The sequence below is a fragment of the Anabrus simplex genome, chromosome 4 (assembly GCF_040414725.1).
Source record: "Anabrus simplex isolate iqAnaSimp1 chromosome 4, ASM4041472v1, whole genome shotgun sequence".
In the NCBI taxonomy this organism is placed as follows: domain Eukaryota; kingdom Metazoa; phylum Arthropoda; class Insecta; order Orthoptera; family Tettigoniidae; genus Anabrus; species Anabrus simplex.
The window spans coordinates 419,385,623-419,409,191 of record NC_090268.1 but is presented as its reverse complement, the minus strand read 5'-3'; the positions used below and the strand labels follow the sequence as shown (position 1 = coordinate 419,409,191).

The 23,569-nt window shown below is 40.5% G+C and overlaps 1 protein-coding gene and 1 long non-coding RNA gene across 2 annotated transcripts in view; one reads left to right on the top strand and one right to left on the bottom strand.

The window, feature by feature from the left end:
- Nucleotides 1–19,882, bottom strand: part of LOC136872784 (uncharacterized) — a 644,810-nt gene extending 624,928 nt beyond the window's left edge. The window contains exon 1 of the long non-coding RNA XR_010859987.2: nucleotides 19,711–19,882. This is a non-coding gene — a long non-coding RNA (uncharacterized lncRNA). The remainder of the gene's footprint in view (nucleotides 1–19,710) is intronic.
- Nucleotides 19,883–20,110: 228 nt separating this feature from the next.
- The window catches only part of LOC136872783 (probable E3 SUMO-protein ligase RNF212), a 187,047-nt gene continuing 183,588 nt past the window's right edge, over nucleotides 20,111–23,569 (top strand). The window contains exon 1 of the mRNA XM_067146625.2: nucleotides 20,111–20,203. The gene's annotated coding sequence lies outside the window, so the exon portion shown is untranslated. The remainder of the gene's footprint in view (nucleotides 20,204–23,569) is intronic.

Sequence of the window (23,569 nt, the reverse complement as noted above, 5' to 3'; positions counted from 1 at the left end):
ATATTGTACGCGCGACAAAATAAGCTTGACGATAGCTCAATGATGTTAGATCTTAATATACTGAGGATGGTTTTCCGTGGTTTCCCATTTTCACATCAGGTACCTTAATTAAGGCCACGGCCGCTCCCTTTCCATTCCTAGGCCTTTCCTGTCCCATCGTCGCCATAAGACCTATCTGTGTCGTTGCGACGTAAAACAAATAGCAAAAAAAAAAAAAAAAGATCTTAAGATATGGGGAATCTTGCTTTATGAGTAGAAATCGCTGATGACGAGATCTGGGGCTCCCGAAACATGTACGAGTGAAATGATTGTACAAAATTAGGAACTTGATATATTGAGAGGGCGGACCAAACCATCACCACGGGATTCCAGATTGGTCACCTGACTGAATAGCTTACGCGGTAGAAACCCTGGTTAATCTTCGTTGGCCGTTTCGATCCCGGCGCAGTCCGGTGGTATCTGAAGGTGCCAGCCTCGTGTGGGGACATTTACAGGCAAGCAAGCAAGCAAAGCAGGCATATCGTTGGCTTTCTTTTAAAACCTCGTATGTCTCAATGCTCGTCCTGCCCATTATATTCCTTAAGGCTGGTCACGCCTCTCAGCCACATACTGATATGCAGTCCATAAGAATAATTTTCGTTGTGTTCATTTTCCAATGCTGGCCTGTGAAGGAAAATGAACCTTATCATACCGTATTGTAGGGATGGTGTTTTCATGGCAAATTTATGCACTCCTGCAGTATAATGTATTTAAGGTTCGTTTTCCTTTACATAACAGCAGAGGAAAATGAACATAATGAAATTATTCTGATGGACTGCATATAAATATGTGCCTGTCAGGCGTGACCACTCTTAAGGAATATAATGGATAGGAAGAGCATTGGGACATACGAGGTTTTAAAAGAAAACCGTCGATATTTAATTTATTCTCTCTCTCTCTCTCTCTCTCTGTGTGTGTGTGTGTGTGTGTGTGTGTGTGTGTGTGTGTGTGTGTGTGTGTGTGTGTGTGCGGCCTCACTTGAATGATCCCTAGCATTTGCTAAGTAGTCACTCATTTTAATTAAGAATTTCCCAGAACAGCTTCCTTTTGCTATCAGAAGTTTATTTTTATTTTGAAGTCAAAGCATTTGCTTTGCTTTATTTACTTGACCCAGTTGGGATTGAAAGAGATGCATACCTGAGTTTCTTACTTTTCACTTCATCTGGTTCATCACGCACTTCACACTTTTGACAACAGCTTTTTATCCCAATTCAGTTTCCACTGTACGTTTGAGCAAACCAACCAGATTTGTATTCTACAACGTACATTTCCCTCCGACTGAGGAATAATATCAGGCTGCCAATTTACAATCCACAGGTGCGAGATTCTTACTGCCAACTATCATTTAAAAATAACCTTATTATACCATTCCAGATCCTCAGATTAGTCTTGGTAGAGCTGAGGATCGAGCTCGGGATCTCGAAGGTGACAGCTAAAAATGTTAATCGCTATTCAACGAAGTGCTCTGTGGATATATCGTACATGTGTATATACTGTATTATGCCATACTTCCAGAAAATCTCTCGTGCATATCCAAGGAAGCGACTGAACGGCCCCCACAGCGAATTTTGGACACCACCTCCAAATTTCTATAAATTTGTTGAAACAATCAATAGTAGTATTTTCTTATTAGAAACAGTCTGACAAACAACACATAAAACAGTAACAGTTTTTCTTATACAGTTAGGCCTGACAAATCTAAACTATCAGCTCGAGGAACACCCCCTCCCACCCCCGCGTTGGACATCCTACGGTTAGTGACTACAGAGTAAATACAACGCTGTCTTGACGGGCAGACACGAACTCCGCAATACAGAAAAGGTCGAGGAAGAGTCCACTAATCCCCCTACCCGAATTCTCAACTAGCCTTTCAGGTAGGAAAAAAAAAAGTCATTGGCTAGCTTGTACCTGGCGGCAGAGCAGATAAGAGCAGAAGTGAATTTAGTGCCGAAAAAGATACTAAAAAGTCCTGTTAGACGTGTAAGATAGTGAAAATGAAGACAGAGAACAGTGCAAAACTGATGTAAAGTAAAATGGATCAGATACTCCTCCTTTATTAAAACTTTATAAGCAGACTTTATAGGAAAGTGCTCTTCTTATTTGCAATTCGCTTTACATCGCACCGACACAGATACTGCAGGTATTATGGCGACGATGGGATAGGAAAGGACTAGAAGTAGAAAGGAAGCGCCCGTGGCCTTAGTTAAGATACTTTTTTTTTTTGCAAGTTGCTTTACGTCCCACCGACACAGTTTTGTGGCGACGATGGGATAGGAAAGGGATAGAAGTGGGAAGAAAGCGGCCGTGGCCTTATTTAAGGTACAGCCCCAGCATTTGCCTTGTGTGAAAATGGGAAACCAAGGAAAACCATCTTCAGGGCTGCCGACGGTGGGGCTCGAACCCACTATCTCCCGAATACTGGATACTGACCGCACTTAAACGACTGCAGCTATCAAGCTCGGTGTATTAAGATACAGCCCAAGCATTTGTCTAGTGTGAAAATGGGAAACCTCCGAAAACCATCTTTAGGGCTGCCGAAAGTGGGATTCCAACCGACTATCTGCGAATGCAAGCTTAGCTGCGCGCCCCTAACCACACGAAACGTGAAATCTACTGGTGATCAGGGTTGGAGATGCTCGATATCTTGGATACAGGAGGTCAAATGGACTGTATCGAGATTGACCTATCTAAAGCATTTGATAGGGTAGATCATAGGAGACTACTGGAAAAAATGAGTGCAACTGGACTAGACAAAAGGGCGACTGAATGGATGGCTATATTTCTAAAAAACAGAACTCAGAGATTTAGAGTAGGCGAAACATTATCTGATCCTATAATAATCAAGAGGGGAATTCCTCACGGCAGTATTATTGGACCTTTATGTTTTCTTATATATAAATTATATGAGTAAAGAGATGGAATCACTTTTTTACGGTTGATGTTATTCTGTGCAGAGTAATAAATACGTTACAATATTGTGAGCAACTGCAAAATGACTTCGATAATGTGAGATGGACAGTAGGCAATGGTATGATGATAAACTGGGTTAAAATTCAGGTTGTGAGTTTCACAAATAGGAAAAGTCCTCTCAATTTTAATTACTGGGTAGATGGAGTGAAAGTTCCTTTTGGGGATAACTGCAAGTATCTAGGTGTTAATATAAGGAAAGATCTTCTTTGGGGTAATCACATAAATTGAGTTGTAAATAAAGGGTTTGTAGTAAGGATGTAAGGAAGAGGATATATAAGTCTCTGGTAAGACCCCAACTAGAGTACGGTTCCAGTGTATGGAACCCTCACCAGGATTAGTTGATTCAAGAAGTGAAAAAATCCAAAGAAAAGCAGCTCGATTTGTTCTGGGTGATTTCCGACAAAAGAGTAACGTTACAAAAATGTTCCGAAATTTTTGGGCTGGGAAGAATTGGGAGAAAGAAGACGAGCTGCTCGACTGAGTGGTATTTTGCGAGCTGTAAGTGGAGAGATGGCGTGGATCACATTAGTAGACGAATAAGTTTGAGTGGTGTCTTTAAATGCAGGACAGATCACAATATGAAGATAAAGATGGAAATGGGGCAAATATTCGTTTATAGGAAGGGGAGTTAGAGATTGGAATAACTTACCGAGGGAGATGTTCAATGAATTTCCTATTTATTTGCAGTTATTTCAGAAAAGGATAGGGGAACAACAGATAGGAAATTTTCCACCTGGGCGACTGTCCTAAATGCAGATCAGTAGTGGCTGAATGATTGATTGAAGAAGGAGAACTGTAATTCCAAACTTTTTACACTGGGGAGTGATCACGTTTTGTCTAGGCGCGTGGGAAATCACACTTATGGTCCATCTTGAGAAGAGTACAGAAAGGGTCGTACGTTCCGCCATATAATGTCGACTCTGGTTCCGTACCAGAAACTGACAAGGAAACCAAAAAATGACATCCAAAATAAAATTGTACGATGGAAAAAATGGTGAAATGGACAGACTGCACTTTTTGAAATGTGTTTCGTACAAAGTTTAAATGTTATCGTTACGATAGCTTAAAAATATCTTCTGAATAAAAGTACTTGCAATTGTAGCTCGTTACTGATGTGTCGCGGGGAGTAGCCAAGAGGAAATCACAGGTCTGCTGCTAGCTGCGGAGTTCGTGTGAACTGGTTCTGACTGCAGTCCGAGATTCAATCGTTCCATTGCCAAAACTCCAAGGTGCTGTTTAATCACTAGAGCTCGGAAGTTGAAGACCTATAAATTGCCTAAAAATAGACCTAAAATATCCAGAAAAGGACCTGAAACTGGAAAAAAGACGTAAAAATTCGATCCAAATCCATATGCTTTAAGATTAACATACACTCAACTCTCGATTTACCGTAATCGGATCAACCGCGTTACAGCTTATCCGCGATATCAAAATCACTAAAAATACACGGCACAAAAGCAGAAAACCATGACTGATTATTTTCAGAAACAGTAAAGTTAGGTAGTCTGAATACTTTTCTTTGCCTTATTAGTTTCAACGAAAAGTGCTGTTTATTTTTCAGTTTATTGATTGTTCTAAGTGCTACTTTTACTGCAGCGTATTGGGCAAGTTAATAAAAAACAATACAGTGGTATCATTTATTATAATTTCAACTGTACTTTCAGTACGCCTATTCTACTTTTAACTGTTTGCGGGTTAACCGCGATTTTACTTATCCGGGAAGCCTAACCCTACATTATCCCGGTTAATCGAGGATTGAGTGTAATTAAAAAATAATAATTTCATGTTTTTTAACAAAGTTCTTGCAGAATTTAGAATTAAATATTTTTCTCCACCCTGAATGAATTCAGCGAACCCGCAATGGAGATCCTGGAGAAAGAAATTGAAATTAGTATAAATGGAATCATATCTGTCTTAACCACACTAAGGTTACAGAAGCTGGGATTCGGAAACCTTACCTCAGTTGCTTTGCGGTATATCACAATAATCATCACCATGTTCTTAGGTGTAAAGGATCGGCGGTTTTCAGACAGCACGTAGCGAAACATCGAGAAACTTCTCTCCTCATTAACAGATGTTAAGGGTTCGTACTTGAATCAAGTGAGATATTCCCCGTCAAGAATACACACATCAACATTTTCTCCTTTCAATATTTCACTTATCTTGCACATAATTTGATATATCTGTATTTCCAAGCACCAGTTACGTTTTTCATTTCATTTCTATTTGATTTTCTCTCTTTTTAGATATTTACTATTTACTAGAGAAAATATGTTGAAGAGGTGATGGATAAACTAATGATTCGAATTGAGAATGGGCAGTAAAAATCTAGTCGAAGGAAGGTAAAGTTGCAAAAAAAGCGGTTAAGACCTAAAAAGGACCAATAAGCCGAAAAACGCCGAAAAAAGGCAAAAAAGGACAAATAAAACCCACCCTTTTCGGGCTTACAATGATCCAGAATGAACATATATTATGTTCGGCTTCGTCTTCGAACACTCAAAAATAAAAACATTTTCCTCAACTTTCCAGCCCTAGTAGCCTCCGTGGCTCAGGCGGCAGCGCGTCGGCCTCTCACCGCTGGGTTCCGTGATTAGAATCCCGGTCACTCCATGTGAGATTTGTGCAGGACAAAGCGGAGGAGGGACAGGTTTTTCTCCGGGTACTCCGGTTTTCCCTGTCATATTTCATTCCAGCAACACTCTACATTATCATTTCATTTCATTTCATTTCATTTCATTTCATTTCATTTCATTTCATCTGTCAGTCATTAATCAATGCCCCAGAGGAGTGCGACAGGTTTCGGCAGTTGGCACAATTCCTATCCTCGCCGCAAGATGGGGGCTTCATTCATTCCGTCCCTGAACCGGTCAATGACCGGAAAACAGTTTGTAGGTTTTCATTCATTTTCCGAGCCCTAGTAATCACACTTATTACTTCTTCAGACTACGGACTGCACTACAGCCTCTTATCTCAAATCTATTATCTTCCATTATGAAGCGAGTCCTTAATAGTCTCTCGAAATCAGTCCCCTAATAGAACAGTGTGTTTATGAAGCACACTGTCACACGCCAGAAGCGGTGTTAGCATGTCCTCCTGTGATTCATTTATAATAAATGACAATACTGCCGTGTGCCTATTGCTAGCGTGGTACAGTCGTGACATCTGCCGTGTATGGAGCACTGCGAGTTACTGTGGTGGACAGTGTTGTGTGTAGTGTATGAGTTGCGAGGATGTTGAAGATAGCACAAATACCCAATCCCAAGCCAAAGAAATTAGCTACTGCTTTGAGAAGCAGGAATTTGGAAAAAAGAGTATGTGAAGTTGTTCTACGCTCTTTAATATGAATTTTGCAGCTCGGACTCCAAGTTTAGCACAGATGTTCCAGTTCTGACCTGCAATAGCATTGTGCACATGACTAAGTTATATGTATTAATTTTAGTGAAGACATTTCTCATTAAAAATTCTAGGCTTCGATAACTTTCGCTAATGAACTTATTTATGTGAGGATGAAGGTTAGCTCATAACGAAACACTACTCCAAGGGGTGACTCTCGATTCTCTACCAAAGTCAACTTTTATTTCCGATTCCCTCTGGAACAAATGTCGTAAATATCCCGGTTGCCTCCTCACCAGAAAGGAACTGTTACATTTGAACACACCGATTTCCTTTCATAAAACGTTTCTTTCCATAAGGATACTATATTGATTGAAAACAGAAATCGAAAATAAATAGGCTATAGTCTACAAATATATTCAGTCACATAATACAGTATTTGGCCTTCGTCTTGCGTTGGTTGCACTGAATGAGATGTTAAAAGAGGTGTGCCTCGTTTCGTTCCTTATAGAACAGTGCATAGGTATAGGCTATTTTAGTTAAAGCCATGATTGGCAGGGAAAGGTAACTTTAGCCTGTAGATACGTAATTTTTAAACACACCAAGGGCATTTTTTCATTCTCTTCACAGTCCGAAATATGTGTAAAGTATGACGGAAAAAAGTGTGCCTGGTTAAGGCTCTGTGCGTATAGCAATGTGCTGATGCGGGTGGATAATGCGAGCGAGAACCACTTAAGAGACCTGCTCATGAACCAAGCTTCAAACATATTTAGGTCAAACCAGGGGCGGTGTGTCATTAAGGGCTAAAGGGGCATAGCCCCACCATACTTTTGGACATAAAAGAGTTAAAAAATGTTATATTATCTATATTTTAGATATAATTTAATGAGGCCAAATATTTTGCTAGTTGCCTTACGTCGCACCGATACTAATAGGTCTTATGGCGACGATGGGACAGGAAATGGCTAGGAATAGGAAGGAAGCGGCCGTGGCCTTAATTAAGGTACAGCCCCAGCATTTGCCTGGTGTGAAAATGGGAAACCACGGAAAACCATTTTCAGGGCAGCCGACAGTGGGGTTCGAACCTACTATCTCCCGAATACTGGATACTGGCCGCACTTAAGCGACTGCAATGAGGTCAAATTAATATCTGAGTACCACTGTTCTGAAGTAATTAATGATATGAGGAAATGGAAGTATGACTGTACTACGTGTTTTCTACGTTTATCCTGACACTGGGGCTATTTCGCTCTCAATCCTCACAGTGAGTATTGATAACTGTTTTGAAGGTCAGTGAACCTATGAGGGAGTGAAAGTTTCAATGTATTTTAAAATGTCTAGCTAGGGGCTAGCTTTGACATGCTCGTAATAGAAAAGGAAATTTGGACGAAGCTGTCACGGCGGGTGTTGTGGCGATGTTATTGCAAACTCACTTATAATTTTCTAACCTCATGTAACATGTTCTGGTGATAATTCACAGAGCGAAGCTTCCGACAAGTTTGGAATTTTAGTTTACAGTTCGCTTTTAGCAGTTACGGAGTGGAGAGCTTAAGTTCTGGATAGTTTTTGTTCAACAGTGTAACGTTTAAAATAGTGAATAGTTTGCACCGCAGAAGAATCGATGAGCGCAGTTTCTTTATAAATGAGGTACGCCATCACTTTTAAAGTATTTTATTATTAGCATGCATTAGAATCAAGCATGCTTAACCGTACTGATACTGCCAATAAAAATGTAATGGCAAAGTTTATTATGGGTGTACGTACAACAGCAGAAGAAACAAAAACTACATTACTAATATTAATACTAATATTATTATTAATAATAGTAACATATAACAATGTAATCATAATAATAATACCTACAAAACACCACCTGCCATTTGAGCCGCTACTGGGTCAAACCAACTGCTAGAGTTACAGTTGTAGCCAGTACCTTCTATTCCTCGTTTTTTCCAGATTCCATACAAATGCTTGCTCTTGCATAATATTGTTACGAATAAAACACCGTCTGCTTTTTACTCTAATTTATTTCCGGACGACCAAATAAATGCACACACACACAATTCTATTCAGCCACGAATGATCACACGCTATTTACAAGTCTCTATTCTTTACGCACAGCAGGCAGTCCCAACTCATGGGTGACATACGTTACGTTGCTATGTTCACCACTCGTAGCGAAATGGTGCATTTTTCCCATTAACGCACGAAGCCTCAAGATACATATCGTCAAGGAAAGGAATCGGCGTTACCCGACTTCAAGGTATCTTCCTTCCGTTGATGGCTGTACTGATTCTCCTTTCTGTTCTGCTTCTGGAAACCCTTGCCTTATTTTTTAACTTCGAGTTTTTTTATTATTTGATAACGCTGTGCTCTCGTATATTAAATCACGACGAACCACCTGGTACTATAGTATGTGACTGCTCGGGTGGGCGAAAGGGTTAAAATTCGACCAGCTGCGCGTGAACAGATGTATTATAAACAGACCACCTGCGTACAAGCCTGTAACATGTAAACAAGAAGAGAGAGGAAGGAGGAGATTCATCATAGCAGTATTCTTGGGCCCTTATGTTTCCTTATATATATATAAATGCTATTAGTAAAGAACTGAAATCACCGAGCTCGATAGCTGCAGTCGCTTAAGTGCGGCCAGTATCCAGTATTCGGGAGATAGTAGGTTCGAATCCCACTGTCGGCAGCCCTGAAAATGGTTTTCCGTGGTTTGCCATTTTCACACCAGGCAAATGCTGAGGCTGTACCTTAATTAAGGCCACGGCCGCTTCCTTCCCACTCCTAGTCCTTTCCTGTCCCATCGTCGCCATAAGACCTCTCCGTGTCGGTGCGACGTAAAGCAACTAACAAGAAAAAAAAAACAACAACTGAAATCTGAGACAAGGCTTTTTGCGGATTCTGTACAGAGTAATGAACAAATTACAGGATTGTGAAAAACTGCAAAAGGACTTCGACAATGTTGTGAGATGGAAATGATAAACGGGGTTAAAAGTCTGGTTATGAGTTTCACTAATAGGAGAAGTCCTCTCAGTTTTAATCACTGCGTTGATGGGCTGAAAGTTCCTAATGGGGTTCACTGTAAGTACCTACGTGTTAATATAAGGAAAGATCCTCATTGGGGTAATCACATAAATGGGATTGTAAATAAAGGGTGCAGATCTCTGCACATAGTTATGAGCGTATTTAGGGACTGTAGTAAGGATGTAAAGGAGAGGGCATGTAAGTCTCCGGTCTCCGGTAAGACCTCAACTAGGGTATACAAAGAAAAGACGATCGATCTGTTGTGGGTGATTTCCGAATAAATAGTAGCATTACAAAAATGTTGCAAGGTTTGGGCTGAGAAGACTTAGGAGAAAGGAGACGAGCTGCTCGACTAAGTGGTATGTTCTGAGCTTTCAGTGGAGAGATGCCGTGGAATGACATTAGTAGATGAATAAGTTGGAGTGGTGTTTTCAAAAGTAGGAAAAATCACAATATGAAGATAAAGTGGGAATGCAAGAGTACAAATTGAGACAAATATTCGAATATTCGTTGGTAGGAAGGGGATTTAGGGAGATGTTCAATACGTTTACAAATTCTTTGCAATTATTTAAGAAAATACTAAGAAAACAACTGACAGGGAATCTGCCACTTGGGCGACTGCCCTAAATGCAGATCAGTGGTGATTGATTGATTGATTGATTGATTGATTGAGTGATTGACATTATTCATAATTTATAACTTTAATTTCAATACATAAATCGGGAAAGGTATCAGGTCTAACACACATTTTACGAGGAATATGCCTTAAAAGTACACTTAAAGTAGTTAGTAGTAATAGTATTTGTGCATACGTGCTCAATTATAGTGACACTGGATTCTAAGGAAGTCATTTAAAATTCAATGTGTTTTTATGACATACAACTCACGTTAACTACCGTACTTTAAGTGTGTTATTTTTTTGGTATTGGCTTTACGTCGCACCGACAAAGATAGGTCTTATGGCGACGATGGGATAGGAAAGGCCTAGCAAGTGGAAGGAAGCAGCAGTGGCCTTAATTAAATTACAGCCCCAGCATTTGCCTGGCGTGAAAATGGGAAACCACGGGAAACCATCTTCAGGGCTGCCGACAGTGGGATTCGAACCCACTATCCCCCAGATGCAAGCTCACAGCCGCGCGCCTCTAACCGCACGGCCAACTCGCCCGGTAAAATACATATTCCATGTAAGATGTTAGTCATGATACCTTTTCTGATTTATGTATTTGTTTGAACTGATGATGATTCCAGGAGAATCGAGACTAGTCTTCATTTATTAAAGGTATATAATAATAATTTCGTGTGGCTATTTCTAGCCAGGTGCAGCCCTTGTAAGGCAGACCCTCCGATGAGTGTGGGCGGCATCTGCCATGTGTAGGTAACTGCGTGTTATTGTGGTGGAGGATAGTGTTATGTGTGGTGTGTGAGTTACAGGGATGTTGGCGACAGCACAAACACCCAGCCCCCAAGCCACTGGAATTAACCAATGAAGGTTAAAATCCCCGACCCGGCCGGGAAGCGAACCCGGGACCCTCTGAACCGAAGGCCAGTACGCTGACCATTCAGCCAACGAGTTGGACATTAAAGGTATAAATGATACATGTTATATAAAGCGTTGAATGGTGAAACATCCCTCGACTGATTCCTATCGTATAAGATTAACATTATTGTAACGTCTGGTAACAGCAATAGCGTTGTCCCTAGCTTATAACGTATGAGGCAACATGCATGAATGTAAGTTACGGTAACACTGATAATAATGTCAGTCTGCTCTAACATATGGCAACGCTGATAACGTCAGTCAGTTTTTCCGAAAAGGCCTATATAAAACGGGGATGTAGTGTATACAAGTGTCAACTCCTTTCGTAGTGTGCATGTGATGCGTTGATAAAAATGGACGCTCCTCAGCAACATATGATGTTAAAGAGGCTAAAGTTTTGTTGTAGATCAGGGGTTCTTAAACCTGGGACTCCGTGAGAGTCAAATAAAAACTTAACATTAACTGTTTGTTCAACCCTTGTCCCGTTTCCCTACGGAGTCGCGTAAGAGGTGAGATGAATCTGTCGTGGCGGGTTTTTATGACCGGATGCCTTTCCTGACGTCAACCCCATCAGAGGAGTTAATGACATGAAATAAATGACATGATATATGATAGCAGGAAGGAAGAGGGTAAAACCCGGTGCCGGAACATAGCCTACTCCTGTCGAATAGCACCAAGAGGTCTGCTCAAGGCTTAACGTCCCCATCCGACGAACGAATCACCATCAACAGCGTCATATGCACTCACTCCATATGAGCACTGCGGAGAGGTTTGGAATTTAATCCAGGTTTTTGGCAAGCAATCTAGTGATTATCTTGTCGACCAACATTCTGATGGTGAAAATTTTCTCGACCAACGGGACTCGAACCGGCTAACCACGGTGTCAGACCGTTTAGACTTCAACGCCTTAACAATCATGGCCACATGGCGGGCCAGAAACTTAACATTAATATTCTATAATTTAGTCAGGTTTTTTGACTCAGCGTAGTGGCCTTTGGTTCAAAGGAGCGACATATTCAATTTGCCGTATAAGGACGAGACAAAGTTCATTTTGAGCCTCACGACACGTAGAACAAAACTGGAAGATTAAGGGCCTTTACACTAAGAAGTTTCAGCAGGAACTTCAGCCTGGCACATGACCTAGATGTTAGGCCCCTTTTAACAACAAACATCGAACTTCAACCCATGTTTGTTTTTTATTTTTTTAAATTTTTTTCTAATAACGCATTTATACGAGGGTGACGATGGGGTCCCTGAAGCTCACTGCGGGTGCGGTTGGTGTGGGGCCCTCAAACTGGCCCTGGAGATAAATGCTAAATTGGGTAAAACTCGAATGGATGAAAATGTAACGTTGACCGGCTTTATATGGAAGTCTATTTTCGAAGCGCCCAACCTTCATTTTCCTGTTTTTTGCATGGTTACAGAAGGGATATTATGAAAAAATAGAACACCTAAGCCCTGCTTTTCACTCTCCACCAACGTTCCATATACAAAGACTTGAATTTGGAATATAGGGAAGGAAGGAAGCGCCCAACTGTTGCGTCACGTTAAACGTCAAGAACATACTCTCGCGAGTATAGCTGAAGCCTGTGGCATGGCATTAAGATCTGACAGTTGACACCGCAGTCCAGTCAGCAGTCGATGGGAGGAACGGAAGTCCAGTTCGTGATATCGCACGCGCTACGAGGACGCTTTCATCCCCGCGCTGTGCAGAGAGCAGCTGTAGATATGACACGTGAAGATGAATTTCCTGAACCATTCTAGCGAGCACCTCACCCATTAAGTAATCAATATCGTGTTATTCGCTACGAATTGCGCCCAGCTCCTTGGTCAAATGGTCGGCCTAGTGACCTTCGCCAATTTTTTGATAGATGCAAGCAGTAGCGGAGATTGGGAATTAAAAGTGGGGGAGAGGAGGGGGAAAAATATACTGTCAACAAAAAGTACCCGTGTTTGTATGATATAGCGGGAGGGGCGGGGAGGGGGGTGGTTGGGTGGTGTATATACATCAAAACTGGAACAAAAATGCTACAAACCGGACGAGTTGGAGCGCGCGGTTGTAAGCTTGCATCCGGGAGAGAGTGGGTTCGAATCTCACAGTTGGCAGCCCTGAAGATGGTTTTCCTTGGTTTCCTATTTTCACACCAGGCAAATGCTGGGGCTGTACCTTAATTAAGGCCACGGCCGCTTCCTTCCAACTCCTAGGCCTTTCCTATCCCATCGTCGCCATAAGATCTATCTTTGTCGGTGCGACGTAAAGCCACTAGTAAAAAAATGGCTTTCTAGACCGAAGTCGCTATCTCACCCTCCGATAACTCCCCAATTGTTTTTACGTAGGCTGAGTGCTATCCTGAGATCCAGGTACAATTCTCTGACCTGACGGAGAATCGAACTCCCCCTGAGGGTAGGAGGCAGCCTCGCTACCCCTAGGCTCCGGGCGCGGCATTTAAAAATTCAACAAGAACATAATATAACCTTTATTGCTATGGAATGACTTGCAATCAGTGCTTGCATGGATTGCAGTTATTTGACGAAAACTTTCAACGTATTTCTCTCGACATATTATTATTATTATTATTATTATTATTATTATTATTATTATTATTTTATTTAATCCGTTTACCCTATATGGTTGGTTTCTCCCCCTCTCCCCCCACGGACTCAGCGAGGGATCCCACCTATATCGCCTCAAGGGCTGTGCCCTGGAGTGTGAGGTATTTGGTGGGGATACACCTGGGAAGGAGGATCAGTACCTCTCATAGGCAGCCTCACCTGCTATGCTGAACAGTGGCCTTGTGGGGTTGGGGATGGGAAGATTGGAAGGGATAGACAAGGAAGAGGGAAATAATTGGCCGTGGCATTAAGTTAGGTACTATCCCGGCATTTGCCTGGAGAAGAAGTGGGAAACCACGGAATACCACTTCGAGGTTGGCTGAGGCGGAAATATAACCGTCTCTACTCAGTTGAATTCGCGAGGCTGAGTGGACCCCCTTACATTCCTCGTACCACCTTTCAAATTTCGTGGCAGAGCCGGGAATCGGACCTCCGGGGATGGCAGCTAATCACACTAACCACCACACCTCTCGACACAATCTTACTTCAAATTCATATACTGACTCGTCACGGACGCATAAACTAAATCAGAGTCTGGTGTAGTCAAAGCAGTGAGAACGTAATACATGAGAAGCTGTGGTTCGAAGCCGATCCCAATCCTGATACAAATGCAAGCAATTTTTAGACAACATAATACTGAGATGGTCTATGCATTTACGGCATACGTGCATGCATATATATTAGGTATCTCACTTCGACGTTAAAAATACGATCATTAGACTAATATTTGAATCCAGAATGGAACTGAGGATAGATCATCGTCTAACCATTTGAGCGACGAATATGATTTACCGTTATTTAACTCACTAGAACAATTTTGTCTGTCTCAGGATAATTTTGACTTTGACGATATGAAAGTGGCAGAGTACGAGTGATGTTGCGATATGATCCCTTTAGCAGCCATTCTCTGTCATGAAAGGTGTGAAGGTGACGCTCATAGCCAGGGCCGTAACGAATGGGATACGGGCCCACCAGCCAAAATAAAAATTCGGGCCCCCTCAAATAAAATGTAAAACCTAGGAATAACTAATTTAAATTTAATTACAGCATGTAGATAATATGCAACATATTGTCAAATTATATAAACAAAGCGATTATTCACTATTGTAAGATTCTTAAAATATAATTTTAAAATGTTTTATTTGGCTGCATTCGTGGTTTAACGGCTAAGCTACCGAACCATACACCACTTTGTTTTTCGTACTTAAAATTGGTTTTATTTTACAGTAACTACGGAACTATACCTTGTACCCGATACCAAAGTCTCAGTTACTCCGTATAATAATGTATTCGATTACAACACAGAAAAATATACGAACAAAATTAAAAAACTGTTCAAATAAAGTTTAAAAAATATCAAACACCACAACTGATGGCCTTCTCACAAAGAGAGCTCGTTCCAAACTGAAGTGACACGAGTATTACTCCACCTGCTTCTTACTGGCATTATCATTATTGTTGAATGAATGTGCGATAAAAGTTACATGCCCAACAAAACTTTTTGCACAATACGATCTCGGATACACTGCACATCAAGAAAGTATCATTTTCTAACTAAAATATATTTTGGTATCAGTTTTCGTTGCTGTTTACAGGTGTGCCTGAATAACTGCTGTTAGTTGCAACCAAATGGCAATTCCTCTACGTACAAATTGTAAAACAAACTATCTAGACTGATTCTACAAAACTACCGGATCATTACCGTGCGCAGTGATATTAACTTGTTAGGTGTCTGCGAGGCCCCTTAAAGGCCCGGGCCCGCCTGCATTGTAGGCCCTGAAGGCCCTAACGTTACGCCCCTGCTCATAACGACGGATTGTGCGTGTATTTCGGTGGACTTGGCAGACTGATGCGTAAGAGCGGTAGCCTAACTACTCGGATGAGAAGTTCACCTGCTGTTGGCTAAACGGGGAGTAGAAAGACATGGGTCAATCTACCGTAAGTAAACTCCGTCTGAGTGCCTGATCACCAGGCTCGGATTATGAAAACATGTTATCTTTTAACTGGTGCACCATGCACATTGCTAACTTATACATAAATCCTGAATATGGCCCCCTGTTCACAGAAATGCATATTTGTCGTCGATTATTCGTCATTTTCTGCAATTTTTCACTTTTAGTTTTTCAATTTTTCCTCATTATTTTGTCATTTTCAGCAATTCGTTACCTTCATAAATGGTTTTGTTTATAAGCCATTATTTTCCGTTCTGCGTTAGTATTTAGTAATGTTTATACATTTCCGCTGGGTAATTAACATATCTGAAAAATTATCCGAGCTTTCTATAAACGATATTACTCATTGAAAGGTTTGGCCAGTACTCAGTTGGAAAACTGTGGAATAAAGTATTCTTCTATAACTCTTAGCCGTACGCTTTGGAAATCCACATCCCTAAAGTGCGATGAAACATTGCTTCTAAAGTGGATGAGTTTGCAGTGAAAGGGAGTGATATTATCACTAGACTTCGGATTTTAGGCAAAAACCTATTTTGTTCTTGAAGAGATAACTTAAAATGAAGTTGTATTTACACGTTTTATGCATTTATAAGGATGAAAATGGTGGTCCTATGGAGTCTAAAAGTGCTTAAATTGACGTTCGAACCTATAGGCCTCTTTACCTATATTCCTGTAATTCCTATTTTTTATCCCTAAATCGGTTAAAAATGCTTTTAATTTATTCAGAGGAACTAAAATATTAGCCGATTCGTTTTAAGTATCTTGAACAGTGTATTCTTGAAATATTTTTCAAACAAAATCGTAAATCTTGAAGCTGTAAACTATGCTCCCTGTAAGTCCTTAAGAACCTCCCTCACGGCCGTAGTCTATCACAAGTCTCCATTGACCTGCTGAAAACAAGATAGCGTCAGCTTTCAAGTCGTCTTTAATTAAAAGGTTACAGGAGTTTCTCCACTTCACATCGCATGGTAAAATTATATTCTGTGAAGTTTGTAGCCAAGAGGTGAGTGAAATTTGTTTGTTAATTACCCCTAAAGAGTTATTATCAATTTAGAGAAATACAAATGGTACCGTATTTTAATTGATAAATAAATGCCTATTAAAATACGTAAAATTCAGGCTGCCTAAACATATTTTTAGAACCTAGTTTTTTCAAATTTGAGAGCCTATTCTTTTTTTTTTTTTGCTACTGGCTTTAAGTCGCACCGACACAGATATGTCTTATGGCGACGATGGAACAGGAAAGGGCTAGGACTGGGAAGGAAGCAGCCGTGGCCTTAATTAAGGTACAGCCCCAGCATTTGCCTGGTGTGAAAATGGGAAACCACGGAGAGCCTATTCTAGGCACCTAAAAATCCGAGGTCTAATTATAACTGTAGCAGGTACAAATTCACATTTCACTAAGGTGTTGAAGTGCCTATGTACTATCATACATATACGTACTACTTAGTTTAATTTAACACAGTGCCTTGAAGATGGTTTTCCATGGTTTCCTATTTTCACATCAGGCAAATGCTGGGCCGCTTCCTCCCCACTCCTAGCCCTTTCTTATTTTATCATCGCCATAAGACCTATCTGTGGTGGTGCGACGTAAAGAAAAAAAAAGTATTTAATAAGTGCGACTTTTGTTTATTCGTGTCTAATTCACTTCAAGTGTCCGAATGAAAATGAAAACCTACAACCTGTTTTCCAGTCATTGACGGTTCAGGGATGGAATGAATGAAGCAGATATAGGCTATTAGTACGATAGGGTCGCCACTCCCAAAGTGATTTGTTAATGACTGATAGATGCTATGAAATGAGAATGGAGAGTGTTGCTGGAATGAAAGATGACAGAGAGAACCGGAGTACCCGGAGAAAACAAGTGTCCGAATACCACAGATAAAACTATCTTATTACCAAACAACATGTAGGTAGCGACAAACGAGTGGTATACATAGTTGCCGGGCTGAGTGGCTCAGACGGTTGAGACGCTGGCCTTTTGACCCCAACTTCGCAGGTTCGATCCTGGCCCAGTCCGATGCTGTTTGAAGGTGCTCAAATACATCAGCCTCGTCTCGGTAGATTTACTGGCACGTAAAAGAACTCCTGTGGACTAACTTCCGGCACCTCGACGTCTCCGAAAACCGTAAAAGTAGTTAGTAGGACGTAAAGCCATTTTTATTATTATTATTATTATTATTATTATTATTATTATTATTATTATTATTATTATTGTATACAGAATATTAGTGTATTGCACAATATCCTAATAATGATCACATATACATGCTCAGTTATTTTGTTTATAAGAACTTCATTTAAAGTAACTGGCGTAAATATTATTATTATTCAGGCGTTTCTGTACGTACTATTATTATTATTATTATTATTATTATTATTATTATTATTATTATTATTATTATTATTATTATTTGATGACACTTCTTAATTGTATTCACAAAGAACGAGTTGGCCGTGTGGCTAGGGTCGCGCAGCTGTGAGCTTGCATTCAGGAGAGGGTTCGAATCTCACCGTCGGCAGCCCTGAAGATGACTTTCCGTGATTTCCCATTTTCACACCAGGCGAATCCTGGGGCTGTACCTTAATTAAGGCCATGGCAGCTACCTTGTCAATTCTAGCCCTTTCCTCCCCCTCCGTTGCCAAAAACCTTCGATGTGTTAGTGGCACGTTAAACAAGTAGCAAAAAAAAAATGTTTTCACTCGATTGCGAATTAAAGATAACGATGGCACATATTTATTATTTAGGGGAATCTATACCTGCGATCATTTTGGGTCATTTTCTAGCTCATTTTAATTCATTTTTAAAGGAATTTTAGATCATTTTATAATTTATTTTTCGGGATTTATTAGGTCATCAAAATACGGGCCCTGTTGATCAGTATCTCCTTCTGACCTAGCAGCCGGTACGAACAGATAGCGAACTTCCAGGTCTGGATAAATAGTAGTACTCTCTTACGGGAAATTCAAAATGCAGGTCTCGCTTAGAATATAAACGAGAACTATCTAGTTAGGTGTTCAGAGATTTCTGAAGTCTTGTTTCGCAGATTTTGGCGGTCAAAGCTAATGCTGCTATCCAATGGGATTCGGGCCGCTGTAGGTCTACCGCGTTGTGGGTTCATGAGTGGTCGACGATTCACCATTCTTCCGGAACATTTAGTCGACGCTGATAGGCCTACTCAGGACGGGGTACGACAGTCCGAATCACTACAGACAACGGCATAAACTAAAATCGGTCAAACAGAAACACGTGTATAATAGCGTTATTTCGAAATCAGCGGCAGGTGTGGTGGTGGTGGTGATTGTTGTTTTAAGAGGTAGGACAACTAGGTAACCATCCTCTCCAGGGCAAGTAAAGTATGTTATAGCTACATCTTCGGCATATACTATCAAACATCGACACCCGCTCTGTCTTCGTAACGCCGGAAACGTCAATGAGGGAATACCGTACATGGAATCTGTATCAGCTCACGACCACCGCAATTCGCGGGCTCACTGGGTGTTTAAAAGATGAAACAGCGTGAACTTAGCGGCTGCTAAGAGAAGGGAAGAAAAATCATATGTATAAAAATTCCTAACTTCATTTAATAAAAGTCGTTATCATAGAAAATGCGTCTGCTAATTACTACGTGTCTTCTTTTTGGTAAACATTAACCTCGTCGAATTTTATTCTTAAACTAGAAACATCAGATAGACACAGATAAGGTCATTTCAATCCAAATATATTTAATTAAACTCCCTTATAGTAATAAGTGTAAAAACTCAAAAACCAACATACGCTACTGTTACATGCTTAATGAGAGCGAAAGGAAAATGCAGGATACACGATAGCATCACCCTGTGTGAATGAAAAGAAAACCGCATCAAAATTAACAAGCTAAGGATTTCGTGCAAGTTCCTTTGTATCATGCAACGGTGAAAGGTGATGATAGGATTCTACAGGTTCTGTTTGAAGAATATACAGTCATATTTATAAATCATGCTTATGTTTTATTCATATACAAAAGTTCGGAGGAAATAACGAAAGAGGAGCGTACGCATTTTTCAAAATTTATGATTTTTTTTTCCAGGCTAAGAGGGTAACTAACTAAACAGAAGACGTTTACAGCTAGCGATTTTCAAGCTGGGAACATTAAAAAATTCGAAAAAGAATGTAATTTTGACAGCTCCTACCGATCGTTCCTTCCAAAGAACTTCCCTGGTGTTTGACATCTGACTCGTCCGCCTGCTTACCATGAATGTCGTCTGCCTCTACGCCGGTTGTTGCGCCGTAATTCGGAAACGTGTTAGGTTCCTCAGATTTCGTCACTTTGAACCGTTCGGACATGATGAAAGAAACTTTTCGTTACCCGGGTGAACTGTCACATGCACTCACAAATCATAAACCGTAGCACACGAGGTTCTCGGTACTGTACCTGTAAGCACACTCTGACGAGTTATGATTTGCTGCCACGGGCGCGCTACTGAAGTTATTCGCATTAGCAAGTTCTCCGTACTGCCGATGGGAGCGCGTCGCTGTGCACTTTCCACTTTCAGAATGAGACTGCAGCTACCCCTGCTGCAGCAATAAAAATGTATTTGACGTCCTCTTTGCTATGTAAGTCATAAACATTCCGTGGACGATTTATAACTACTCAGACTCATTCTCTTTGCTCAGACTGAGATTAGGAATTTGAATGTTGTAAAACTGTTAATGTTGTTTGGTTTCATTGATTCGCAAGAAACGGTAAAATGATCTTACGTAATCTTCTCTTTTGATAATTTTGAATATACAATTTTTCCGTTTATAATTCTTTATTCGTCCCTTTCAGAATGGATACATTTATTTTGGACAAGATATTTATTACAACCAACGGCCATACATATCTGAAATGCATAGTTATGGAATAGTACTGGAATAAAAGTATTGGGGAAAGAGGAGATCGTGGTTCAACTCTTTTCACTTCCAACTCATTTAACACTGCTTATACACGGATACCCCGTTGGGGGGGGGGGGGGGGTAAAATCGACAAAAATCCCCATTAAGTTGTTTCTAACCGGTTATTGAAAGAACTTTATTTAATATTTACGATTTATCAACATTTTTAATAAAATGTAGGGAAGTCAGGAGCCATTCCCCTTTGAGAGTCCTATCACTATTATTATTATTATTATTATTATTATTATTATTATTATTATTATTATTATTATTATTTCATTTTCTTCCATTGTGGAAAGAACATGTTGTGTAGTACCGGTAGCTTGGATGAGCATTACAGCTTTCGGTCCCTTTAATGATTTTATGAACATTGATTTTGGGACGTAAGTGAAGGTGAGCAACTCTCCTGATAGGTTGACAGTGTACACTTTTGTTAGTTTCTCAGAGGGGGAACAATATAGTCTACTAACTGTTGTGCAGGCTACACACCATTGATGGGTTAAGTTTTGTAATAGCAGTGGTTTTATGAAAGTAGTTTTTGACTCAATCATTGATGGGTTAGGTTTTTTAATTGCAGTGGTAATGCCATCATGCAAATAGAGTAGCAGCCAAGGAGACAGTCTGTTTCAACTTACAATAGTCAGTCAATTACTGTTGGTAAGTTTTAGGCGCTTACGACATTAGATTTTGTTTTCTTCCAGCTCTGAAATATTTAGGGCATTCGAGCCTTTGGCTTGGATTCCAATTTCCACCCATCGGGTAATCCTTCTTTCGTGTTTCTTCCAGTGGCGAATGAATGGGTAGGAAGTGGATCTTACCTTAAATTCTTTAGTAGAGTAGTTCCAAATGGCGAGTTTCCTTGCTTGCAAATTTATCAGTAATAACACAGTCCTTGAATGTGAACACCGAGCCTATTTTGTTTTATGATTTCATTGTGTTTGATAGCATCTCTTCTCACGCCTTCAGAGAGAGAGAATTCTATCCTCACATGGCCCATTAAGTGGAATTCTTTTTTATTCTGGATGTGTTTATTAGAATTATTGTGTTTTTCAGCTTTTCTCAGCATGTCCTTTGTAAATGCTACTCCGCTGATTTTTCTTGCTTGCAAACAAAAAATAATACATACATAACAAAAACACTTTGTTTATATTGTACAGCCTGTCTACCAGAGATATCGTGTGTGCCAAGAAAACTGGATTTTCTCGCTTACTTTACCATCAACATACTTAAATGTGTATGGTGTAAATCTTCTGTTTTTCTATTTAAGTTTCTCTTCAAACTTCCAACAGGAAAAGGGTTTATCTTTTAAAAAGTGGTTCATGATGTCAGTTACTGTAGTCATGTCTCTAATTCATGAACCACAGGCAACATCGTATATCCTGTACAAACTTCACTGATTCTTCCCTTAACTGATAACCTTGTTTTTCTCTGTGCAGCAACATCCATATTCAATCGAGCTAGCTCATGGGTAATAAGAGCTGTTCTTTCTGGCCTGTTATTTTTGTCTTTCAGGTCCACATTCAGTTATACATTGCAGTTGTCAGAATCTTAGATTTCTTCTCTTTTTGACCGCAAATTGGAGTGACCCCCTGGGTGTGGTTTCCCAGCCAGATTCAAGAGTGTTTACTGGTGTGTAACTCACATTTTCTAGGGCCTACACCATTTGGATTGGGCAGTGGTTATCCTAAATAGGTCTGTGTAGACACAGATGTGGGACCAGATCCCTGAGTATTCTTGGGGTCTCGGGAAGGCAACCGTGACACATGTGCCGCCAATGTGCAGGTCCAGACTAGAAGCTCCCAGTTACACCTATAACTTGCTTCCATCATGCTTATCTTATCACAGTTGGACTTTTTAAAAGTAATGGCAGGAGTGACTGCCATAGGTGTGTTTCTTTTTAAACCCTTTTGATGCCAGGCTGTAATGTGGTTGCGCTAAGAATGCGAAGACAGTTTTAATGAAAATGCACACACTAAGGAAAAACATTTTAGGTACATGTTTGGATGTAAATCCCTGTTTTTTTCAATTTTTCCATAGCCCACAGATGAATAGAGAACATGTGAGCATGACTTTTTTCATTTAAAAGTGTACACATTTTTTATTTTTTGAAAAAATTAAATCTCAAAATGTAACTTAAGTTTTATGCAATTCTTGGTAGTAGGCCTACTCTTTGAGAATTACAATAATGTTTACAAAATTATGCATATGCAGGTTAAATACACAATAACATCTTTACTTCAAACACTTGTCAGTCGATAAATTATTCTCTAATGAATCACTTAATGTTAAAACATTGCATATTTTAATCATCTTTCATATACTTATCCATGTTTACACTATTGGAGGTAAATAAATGTATAAATAAGCGAGATGACAAGTGACAAGTACGAGCTCGATAGGTGCAGTCACTTAAGTGCAGCCAGTATCTAGTATTCTGGAGACAGTAGGTTCGAACCCCACTGTCGGCAGTCCTGAAGATGGTTTTCCGTGGTTTCCCATTTTCACACCAGGCTGTATCTTAAGGCCCCCCTGTGGGTGGGGGCGGTAGAATAACACCCACGGTATCCTCTGCCTGTCGTAAGAGGCGACTAAAAGGGGCCTCAGGGGCTCTGAACTTTGGAGCGTGGGTTGGCGACCACGGGGCTCTTAGCTGAGTCCTGGCATTGCTTCCACTTACTTGTGCCAGGCTCCTCACTTTTATCTATCCTGTCAGACCTCTCTTGGTCAACCCTTGTTCTTTTCCGACCCCGACGCTATTAGGTTTGCGAGGGCTAGGGAGTCTTTCATGTTCACGCCCTTCGTGGCCCTTGTCTTTCTTTGACCGATATCTTCATTTTTCAAAGTGTCGGATCCCTTCCATTTTTCCCTCTGATTAGTGTTATATAGAGGATGGTTGCCTAGTTGTACTTCCTCTTAAAACAATAATCACCACCACCACCACCACCACCTTAAGGCCACGGCCGCTTCCTTCCCACTCCTAGCCCTTTCCTGTCCCATCGTCGCCATAAGACCTATCTGTGTCAGTGTGACGTAAAGCAACTAGCAAAAAACAAGTGACACGAAGCGGCACATTGCAGGGCTACGATGTGTGAAACTTGCAATGTGTAGAAAGAAAGCTTGTATAAAACTTCACTGATGTCAATATCTCATGTTATCAATATTTCCAGAGAGTAA